Here is a 10,957-nt window from a genome sequence, read left to right on the forward strand (position 1 = left end):
TAAACATCCAACACACAAAAAAATGTGACATATATCGTCGAGTAACTCGGAATAGTTACCTTAAGCTAGAAAAAGGCAAATAACCCTTGAGAAAACCCTAAAAACAGTAGCTACCCATCATCCTCTACTATATAGGAGTCCCCTATATCATCCTCATAATCTTCACCTATTAAAAACAACAAAAACACAACAATAATTACTAAAACCGAAATTATGCCCAAAATCATCTTAAATCGACATAATGAAAACTGAAATTAAAACATACTAGGATGTAGATCTTGAAGAGAGGATTCCGAAAATATAAATTTTGCGAAAATCGGACTGGAAACAAAGAAGTTATGATGAAATTACGATTGTAAGTTTATTTGATTTTTTTGTGGATTTTCGGTCAAGAGGAACAAAACAAGAACAAAGGAAACCCTAGGAAGAAATGGGAAGGCCGAATGCCTCATGGGGGGGGGTTAGGGTCTATTTTTTTTTTACTCGGTTTTGATTCGTTTTGACGGAAATTCAAATTATTCGTCAAACGCGATTTTCGAAAACGCTAAAGTTTTTAAACACGAGTTTACTAGAAAATTAAGTACCCCTATGCCCTATATCCTAACTCATTTACCCAACGACCGTAAGAAATAGAAAATCCCATGTTTACGACTTTTCATCGAAATAACCTTTTATTAAAGAAAAGGTTCAAATATAGTTTAAATTACTTTTAAACATTTCCAAACTATCAAAAATAATTATATTACTTCAAAATAGAATAAAATTATATTTTATCGAATTATTATTATTTCAAATAAATTAATATTAAATTAAAGTTGATTCAAAATATTACTTTTAAAATATAATAACGGTCCAAATTTACGGGGTGTTACAGTGCATGTGGAGGACGGCCGGATTGTAGACAATCCGCACGGATTGTTCCTCAGCAGCATTTCTTCTTCTTTTCTTCCCTTTTCTTCATAAAATCCTTGGGGATTTCCTTGGGGACTCAAGGATCCTTTCTCAACATTGCTCTTCTACTATAATATGTACAAAGGCCTTCTAATCTTGTCTCTCCTTGATGCTTGGTCATTGGTTCGATCAATTTAGTCTCGTTTTGCCATGAAAATGCAAGATTCTTACTCCTTTCCTACCAAGGGATCAAAATCTCAAAGAATATGCAAAACAAAGAACTAAAGATAATAAATGACCCAAATATGCACTAAAAAGCATGGGAACAAGGCTAATTCGGGGGCTAAATATGCGCTAATTATGGTCACATCATCCTGCCATACGACTCTGAACCAGAAAAGACTTTTCGATCTAGACGAAATTTTTGGAGGGAAGTCCGCCAAGCAGAAGACTTGAGTACGCTTGACGCCGCTTACGCCAGTTTTATTGCAGAAAATCAGTCTTTTGAAGAAGACACTTCTACTTCTGCAGCTACTACAATCATGCCTACTTTAGCAAGTCACTCAGAACCTACCCTTGAATCCATTCATAAAGGATTCAAACTCCCTACAACAGATAATGGGACTTTCGAGATAAGGCCATCCTACATTAACTTGGTAGAAAGAAATCTGTTTGGATGGGGGGCTACGAAAGACCCTGCTACACATATGGAGAGATTCGTTACTTACTGCTGCTCCATATCCTTGACTGTCGGGGTGACCCAGGACCAAGTAAAACAAGTGCTCTTCCCATTCTCTCTGCGAGACGGTGCTGCAGTGTGGCTGCGTGATTTAGACATGGCGGATCAGGGGGTTACCGACTGGAACAGCTTAGCTCTTGCCTTTTACAAGAGATATTTTCCGCCCCAGAAGACAAATGCCTTGAGAAATCAAATCACTAGTTTCAAACAAGGTCCTGCTGAGGACTTAAATGAGGCATGGGTTCGTTTTAAGAGACCGGTTCGTTTAGTCCCTCACCATGGGTTTGAGAAGTGGTTTCTCTGCAACCAGTTTTACAATGGACTATATGATGACCATCGCGCACTACTTGATTCTTCAGCTAACGGGAGATTCCAGGACAACGCGAATGATAACAATGCCTAGAAACTAATTGACCAAATAGCTACCCATACTGCTAAATATGGGAACCCTAGAGGTAGTACGAGAGGGGGAAGTTCATCCGATGGAGCTGTTGCAGCTCAGTTAGAGGCATTAACTGCTCAGATTACCGAACTAAAGATAGCCCAGTCTTTGGGAAACCAGCAGACAGTTCATGCCATGACCCAACAGGAAGTCCCTTGTGAGCGATGTGGTATTGTCGGACATGATGCAGCCGAATATATGAGTCCCCTGGAGCAGGTCCATGCCTTTCGGTCCTTCAAACAAGGTACACCATACTCCAATTTCTATAATGAGTGGACTAGGGAGCATCCTAATTACTCTTATCGGAGTCAGAATGTTCTAAACCCAACTCCACTACTGCCACAAAGTCCGAGTCAGACATACAACATTCTCAGAATCGTGGAAATCAACCACAGGGTGGTTATCAGAGGAACAATTAAGGAGGTCAACAACATCACAATAATGACATGTCTGACATAAAGGCCATGCTACAGCAACAGATGGCAGCCTCACAAAAGCAAGAGGCACTTATCACTCATTTAATGGCGCATAACAAGATATTGGACAATCAAATTGCCCAACTATCCACTTCAAGTAGACAACTAGGTACATTGTCGTCACAGCCTGAGAAGCCACATGACACGGCCAATGCGATTCATCTTCGAAGCGGTCTTACTTATGATGGACCCGTGATGCCTGAGAATGTTGAAGAGGTTATAATTGAGGAGTTAGATGTGGATGCGGAAGCAAACGCAGGTGACGAAGCTGCTGTAACGTCTGAAAAAAGTCGATCGACTAAAATTGATGGTCGATCGAGTAAAACCGCAGAACAGAAAACTGACGAGATTGAAAAAAGTCGATCGACTAGGAAAAGTGGTCGATTGAATGAGACAAGTGGTCGATCGACTGGTTCAGTTAGTCGATCGACTTTTTCACCAGACGGGGTTGCTGATCCGTCATCTATTGCTATTAGAACGTCTTCTACTGCTGATAAGGCATCTATTTCTGATAAAGGGAAGAGTAAAGTTGTTGACCCGCCAATCGTTATCAAGGTTCCTTTTCCAGGGCGCCTAAAGAACACAAAAGTCGAGCAGCAATTCGGTAAATTCTTGGAGGTCATCAAAAATCTTCAGGTAACTGTACCTTTTACCGAACTAATTACTCAGGTACCCTCTTATGCTAAATTTATGAAGGACATCTTGACCCGTAAGAGGAGCTTTAACAAGGTAGAGACCATTGCTTTTACAGAAGAGTGTAGTGCACTCCTACAAAGCAAGTCTCCACCAAAATTGAAGGATCCTGGTAGTTTTTCAATTCCCTGTACAATAGGCACTCATGTAATAGATAAAGCTTTATTTGATTTGGGTGCCAGTGTCAGTGTCATGCCATATTCGGTTTGCGAGAAACTGAATATGGGGCATCTTAAAGTTACCAATGTCACCCTATAAATGGCTGACTGAACAGTTAAGTGACCTCTAGGTGTATTAGAGGATGTCCCTGTTAAGATAGGTAAATTCTTTATACCTATTAATTTCATTGTATTAGATATGGCCGAGGATACTCAGATTCCTATAATCTTGGGTAGGCCATTTTTGCATACTTCAGGAGCTATTATTGATGTGAAACAGGGACGTTTGACTCTCGAGGTAGGGGATGATAGGGTTACTTTTAATTTGGTTAGCACGCTGGCTAAGCCTATGATAGAGGATACATGTTATGCTGTAGACATTTGTAGATGAATTTATGTTTGATTATTGGATAGGATCCGTTCTTGGGGACCTGTTAGAAGCTTTGATAGCTCTTGATGATTTTGAAGAGGATGAACAGGTTGACTACAGGACGATGAAAGCTGCTCTAAAAGGTAAGGAGTTCACTATTGAGAAAGGTGAGACGGTAAACGCCATTATGGAAACCTCTTATGCTGCTGAGGTAAATATACCAGAGCGTAAACCTCTTCCTTCTCATCTTAAATATGTGTTCTTAGATGATTCTGAGCAATATCCTGTTATTGTTAATGTTAAACTTGATGATAACCAACTTTCTGCTTTGTTGGTCGTTCTTAAGAAAAATAAGAAGGCTCTAGGATACAGTTTAGATGACCTTAAGGGCATCAGTCATGACATTTGTATGCACAGAATTGAGCTAGAGGAAGGACATAAACCTTACCAGCAGGGTCAGCGAAAGTTGAACCCGAAGATGCGGGATGTTGTTATGACAGAGGTGATAAAACTACTCGATGCAGGTATTATTTACACCGTTGGCAACTCCAAGTGGGTAAGTCCAGTTCAGGTAGTCCCTAAGAAAGGAGGGACTACAGTGGTAAGAAATGAGAAAAGTGAATTAATACCAACTAGAGTAGTAACAGGTTGGCGGATGTATATTGACTACAGACAATTAAATGCCGCCACTAAGAAAGATCACTTCTCGCTCCCTTTTATTGATCAGATGATAGAAAGACTACCCTCACATTAACTTTTCTGTTATTTAGATGGATATTCAGGTTTCTTTCAGATCCCAATCCGTCCTGACGATCAAGAAAAGACTACTTTTACTTGCCCGCATGGTGTTTTTGCTTATCGCAGAATGTCATTCGGATTGTGTAATGCCCCAGTCACCTTTCAGAGGTGTATGATGGGGATATTTTCTGAGTATATAGAGTCTATTATGAAGGTATTTATGGATGATTGCAGCATATATGGTAATAATTTTGATGATTGTCTGTCTAACCTTGAGAAAGTTTTGCAGCGATGTATTGAAGTTAATTTAGTGCAGAATTGGGAGAAGTGTCATTTTATGGTCAATGAGGGCATCGTCCTTGGACACTTAGTATCTGATAAGGGTATTCAGGTTGATAAAGCAAAGGTGCAAGTGATTGAGCAATTACCTCCTCCCGTGAATGTTGAGGGAGTTAGGAGTTTCCTTGGTCATGCTGGCTTTTACCGCCGGTTCATTAAGGACTTTTCTAAAATTGCTACACCACTTATACAATTGCTACTTAAGGATGCTCCATTTAATTTTACTGATGAATATCTCTCTACTTTTAACAGGTTGAAGCATGCCTTGATTTCAGCACCGATCATTCAGCCTCCAGACTGGGAGCTGCCTTTTGAGAATATGTGTGATGCCAGTAACTATGCCATTGGTGTGGTGCTAGGCTAGAGGAAAGACAAAGCTTTAAGTGCAATTTACTATGCGAGCCGAACTCTGGATGAAGCTCTGGTGAAATATGAAACAACGGAAAAGGAGATGTTAGCTGTGGTATATGCGTTGGAGAACTTCAGGTCCTACATATTAGGTTCGAAAGATACTGTATTTTCTGACCATGCAGCGCTGAGATACCTATTTGCTAAGAAAGAAGCCAAGCCAAGACTATTGCGATGAATACTCCTTCTTCAGGAGTTTGATTTGGAGATTAAAGACAAGAAAGACGCTGAGAATGTGGTAGCTGATCATTTATCATGCCTACCGTTGCAAGAAGGGGGAGACTCTTTACCTATTAATGACTCTTTTCCTGATGATATTTTATTGGCTATTTCTAATGCTTAAACTCCTTGGTATGCTGATTATGCTAATTTTATTATAGGTGATCTATTACCTCCTGACTTGTCATATTAGCACAGGAAGCGGTTCCTTCACGACGTGAAGCAGTACTTCTGGGATGATCCTTATCTGTTTAAGGAATGTGATGATGGTCTCTACAGGTGGTGTATACCGCAGTGGGAGACTAAAGACATCCTAGAAGCATGCCATTCTTCCTCCTATGGTGGTCACCACGGTCCCTCTAGGACCGTGGCTAACGTACTTCAGTCTGGTTTTTATTGTCCATCCATGTTTAAAGATGCTAAAGATTTTGTTGTAGCTTGTGATGCGTGTCAGCGGACGAGAAATATTTCAAGGAGACATGAGATGCCTCAGGTTGGCATTTTAGAGGGTTGAGTTTTCGATGTCTGGGGCATCGACTACGAAGGACCATTCCCGTCTAGCAAAGGCAACAGGTATATTCTGGTAGTTGTTGACTACGTGTCCAAATGGGTAGAGGTTGTTGCTTCGGTCCACTGTGATGCAAAGACTGTCATCCAGCTTTTCAAAAAGGTAATCTTCCCTCGTTTCGGTGTCCCTCGAGTTGTCATCAGCGATGGAGGTATACAGTTTAAAGAAAAACAACTTACTGCTCTTCTGTCCAAATATGGTGTAGAACACCGTAGGGGTTTGGGGTACCACCCTTAAACTAGTGGTCAGGTAAAAGTTTCCAATCGGGAACTTAAAGAAATCTTAGGTAAAGTTGTTTCAAAATCACGAAAAGACTAGAATATGAAATTAGATGATACCTTATGGGCGTATAGAACTACATTTAAGACACCAATTGGTGCATCGCCGTATCGTTTAGTTTATGGTAAGTTTTGTCATTTGCCTGTAGAGCTAGAACATAAGGCATGGTGGGCAATTTGTGAGCTCAATTTTGATTCTAAATAGTGTGGTGAGAAACGTTTATTACAGTTAGATGAACTGAAGGAATTTAGGCTGAATACCTATGACAGTGCCCGCATCTATAAGGAAAAGACTAAGAGATGGCATGACAAGAGGATCATACCGCGCGAGTTCCAAGTTAGGGAGAAGGTGCTACTGTTCAATGCCCGTCTCCGTCTATTTCCTGGTAAGCTGAAGTCCATGTGGAGTGGCCCTTATACGGTAACATCTGTTTCCAAATTCGGGTCAGTTGAGCTAGAGAACTCCGCGGGAGAGAAATTTAAGGTGAATGGTCACCAAGTGAAGCATTATTACGGTGCCAACGACATTGTTGGAGTAGTCGAATTGTTATATTTCGACCCAATGTCTAAATCTGAAGATTGAGGTAACAAAGGTCGAGCGGGACCTACTGGAATAACCTTTCCAGCTTTGATGTCGCCAAGATATTTGGAACAGTTTCTCTTCCAATGCCCAACACCACAACAGTAGTGGCACTTGTCCCCAGAGGAGGCACTGTACTTGGGCTTGGAGGAGCTTGCTTGCTTCATAAGTCTTAGCTTTGTTCCTGTTGGTAGTTTGCTTCTTTTCCTTTTTCCCGCCTTTCTTGAAGGTTCCCTTGCTCTTATGATTGACATTGAGCACATTTTTGGTGGTGCTAACTGCTAACACTTAGTCCCATGTCCCTTTCGACTTGCACAAGCATTTTGTGCAACTCATCAAGGGAAAATTTCTTGTTTTGCATATTAAAATTCAACCTGAATTGAACATATGTCTTAACTTTGTTTAGGGAATGAAGAATCCGATCAATCACGAGTTCATCGGGAATTTCCACCTTATGCATTTTCAAGGTCTCAACATGCTCCATCAACTTGAGCACATGAGGGCTAACTTTTTGGCCCTTCTTAATGTTGAGATCGAAGAATGCGGATGCCGCCTCATATTGTATGATCCTTTGAGCTCGTGAAAACATGGTCACAAGTTTCGTATAGATCTCATGAGCGGTGCTAATCTTTATAGCACTTCTTTGGAGTTCGGTCTCCATAGCAAAGATCAACACATTTTTTATCGCGGCCGACTCCTTTTGGTAAACCCCATAGGTTTGCCTAGCGGCGGCGGTGGACCTAGCATTAGGTTCGGTGGGAGATGCCTCGGTAAGGTAACGAAGCTTGTCGTCACCCTCCGCGGCCAAGCGAAGTTGCGCGTCCCAATCGGCGAAATTTGACCCATTCTTTTCTAACTTACAACGATCCATGAAGGATCGGAGCCATGACACATTGGTGAGCGTGTTGGAGCTAGTGGTTGCGGATGTGATTGGAGTTGCCATTGCAATTGATAAAACGATTTTGACTACAAAATAGGAAGTGAAGGAATTAATGAACATCTATCGTTTTGACAATACTTGTAGATATTTTAAACAGGTTATTGAGCATTTATGTAGTGACCTCTATCCAACTATCATAAATGATTCCGAGATCCAAATTCATATTAATACGGATACGGTGAGCCGAGTCATCCCTTATTAATATAACTCGGTGGATTAACCTCTTAATCGATTCTACTTTTAGAACTCTCGGTCGATAAAAATTACTCTAATTTTCATCTTTAGCCCGGAACACATGCGACTACGGTTACGAATACTTCCGTTGAGCTCAATCCAAATTTCGATGTAATAACATTTTATTACCCACTTACCCAACGTAACAAGGTTTGTATAACGGTGAAGCCGGATTAACTCCCTTATGAAATTGGGATTCATGGTTTCTACTATTTGGTAAGGCTAATTCTCAATTATTAATTTAGCGAGAGGTCATGTCAATTTATTATCTATCACGTTTTAAGTGAACTAAAGCGGTGAACTAAGATAATTATAATTGACACGGTCGATGACTCGATATGATATGCATGTGTTGTTATGGCGATTTGGCAATGCATGTAGCATATTAAAAGAAATGCAAAGCAATAATAAAAATTCTTAGTATGGCCTTCCTAAAATATAAAATCAAATAATCTATTACATATTCGGAAACCAACTCCATTGGTCCCTTGAATCTTCAAGTGGCACGCTTCCCAAGAACACCGTCTTCGTCGGATCACCTTTCCGAATGGCACCGTCTTTGAAGATACTCCATAATTACAAATAATAATAAAAATACAAAGCTATTCCTATTATACATTTGTAAAATGGAAAGACTAGTAAAAATAAAAGTGATACGAGATCAATTAAATTACGACTGAATCAATATTCCCTTTCATTACGGGTAATATCGATTAAAGTCAAGGCTATACTAAGATAAAATTACATAATTCAAAATTATATAAATAAAAGACATTCAACAATTGAAATATGCAGTAGTATAATATGTACCTATCATGCCAAATTATGTGCCAAATCGCCCTATTTAACTTATATCGTATATATAACCCGGTTTTACGGAAATGCGTGATAATAACCTCTTAAAATCACAAATTAACACTTAAATCACATCTAAGCTCAAGTTAATTATCCTAACACTTTTAGGACTCAAAAATTAGTCATCACTCAATTTTTGACAATAATTTAACTTGATTTAATTTTATGCTCATTTTTTACCTTAAAATCATAACATTTATGAAATAAATCCAAATTAAATTACAATAATTTCAAAATTTGAATTTTAAATTTTTGAACATTCTAGAATAATTCCATAACACTCATAATGTCAAAAATCATGATTAAAATTTTCGAATTAATTTTTGAGAAAATATAGTTGCAATTTATCGGTTTTATCTCATAAAACATCTAAAGTATCCAAAAATTACTCCCATTAATTTTACAACTTTAGATATGATAAGTGGGATATTTATACAATCTAAAATAATTTTCTCATGCCATGCAATTCATTTTAGCTATTTATGCTAAAATAGTCGCTATTTATGCCATTTTTACTCTAAAAATTCATAAATCATGCAAAATGAGATCATTTCATCTCAAAATTTACATACACTATGTAACTCATTCATGTGACAACATATTAAAGTTTCATGGCCTAGTTCGAATTTTAACTATTTTTAACCATTTTACCTCTTTTAATCCATTTTTATCTCATAAAAATCATAAATCATGCAATATTAATCAAATTAATACGAGATTTTACACACAACTTTTAAAATATGCATGTGAGGTCATATAAAATTTTCAAGATCAGAGAGTAAGTTTAACCATTTTTAGTCATTTAACCTCCATTTATGTCATTTTTACACTAAAAATTCATAAATCATGAAATAATAATCACATTAATATGATATTTTACATGCAATACATAAAATATTCATGTGAGGTCATACTAAAATACCACGGCCAGTAGTGAAGGTTAACTTATTTTAGTGAATAAAAGTTTATTTTAATCATAAAAATGTAATTATTTCACTACAAATCATTAAAATGAGCAATAAATTTTCATAAATCATAAAAATGACCTAAAAACATTTTAGGACCAGAATATATTACATGCAACATGATTTCATATCTTACTCATATAAATCACAAATTTTTAGTTTTATATGTTAACTTTTTAACTCGGAAAAACAATAACCGATTATGCATGCAACATCCTTATGCTCTGATACCACTTGTTAGGTTTATTTACCTATTATTAGACTCCTCTAATAGTGAACTAATTAACTTGTTAATTATTTATTCTTTAGATCTAGTGCATGCATAACAAAATAAGAGATTTATAAGAAACACAATGTCTCTTACATTGATGCTTGGTTCAAAAATATGGGCACGAGTATGGTCACCTTCCTTCACTTGTTATTGAGCTTAATATGATGGATGATCCTCCTAAGACTCCAAGTATAGAAGACACTCCAATAACTTGCACCCAAGATTTAACCCAGAAATTCTTACTAATATTAACTAGATATATAGTAGAAATGTTACCTTAATATTACTAATATTTCTATTATTACTACCTATAGTAATAGTTGGAGAGTATTAGTATTTTAGAGTGTTTTTATGATTTTGCATGTGAGGAAAGATGAAGTGAAAACAAGCAAAAATAAGTAGGAAAAATTGAGCAACAAATGCTCTATTTGAAGAGCACAAAACCGGTGGGTTTGATGCATGGGGGGGAATCTTTTCCTTTTGTTTTTACTTATTTGTTTAGTGTAGGTAGAGTAGTGTAAGAATTAGCATGATTAAAGTTTATGTTATATGTCAGTATCACACTCTAACCAAAATAAACGAAAGACAAAAGGAGCATCTTTTGCTCTCTCTTTTGGCCGAAATAATGGAGACATTTTGGTCCATTTTTGCCTTTTATCATTTGTCTCACAAATGCTTATAAGTCATATGTTTAACTATCTTACATAATTAATTATTAATGTAATCATTTAACACTTAAATATTACAATTAATAATACAATATACACTCCACTTTTGAGTAGTATACTACCAT

General features: G+C 37.6%; 1 non-coding gene across 1 annotated transcript; it reads right to left on the reverse strand.

Moving 5' to 3' along the window:
- Positions 1–1,808: 1,808 nt before the first annotated feature.
- On the reverse strand, positions 1,809–1,915 carry LOC141658290 (small nucleolar RNA R71). The gene has a single exon (XR_012549184.1). It is a non-coding gene; the product is annotated as a small nucleolar RNA R71 (small nucleolar RNA).
- Between the last annotated feature and the right edge of the window lie 9,042 nt (positions 1,916–10,957).

The sequence above is a fragment of the Silene latifolia genome, chromosome 5 (assembly GCF_048544455.1).
Source record: "Silene latifolia isolate original U9 population chromosome 5, ASM4854445v1, whole genome shotgun sequence".
Classification (NCBI taxonomy): domain Eukaryota; kingdom Viridiplantae; phylum Streptophyta; class Magnoliopsida; order Caryophyllales; family Caryophyllaceae; genus Silene; species Silene latifolia.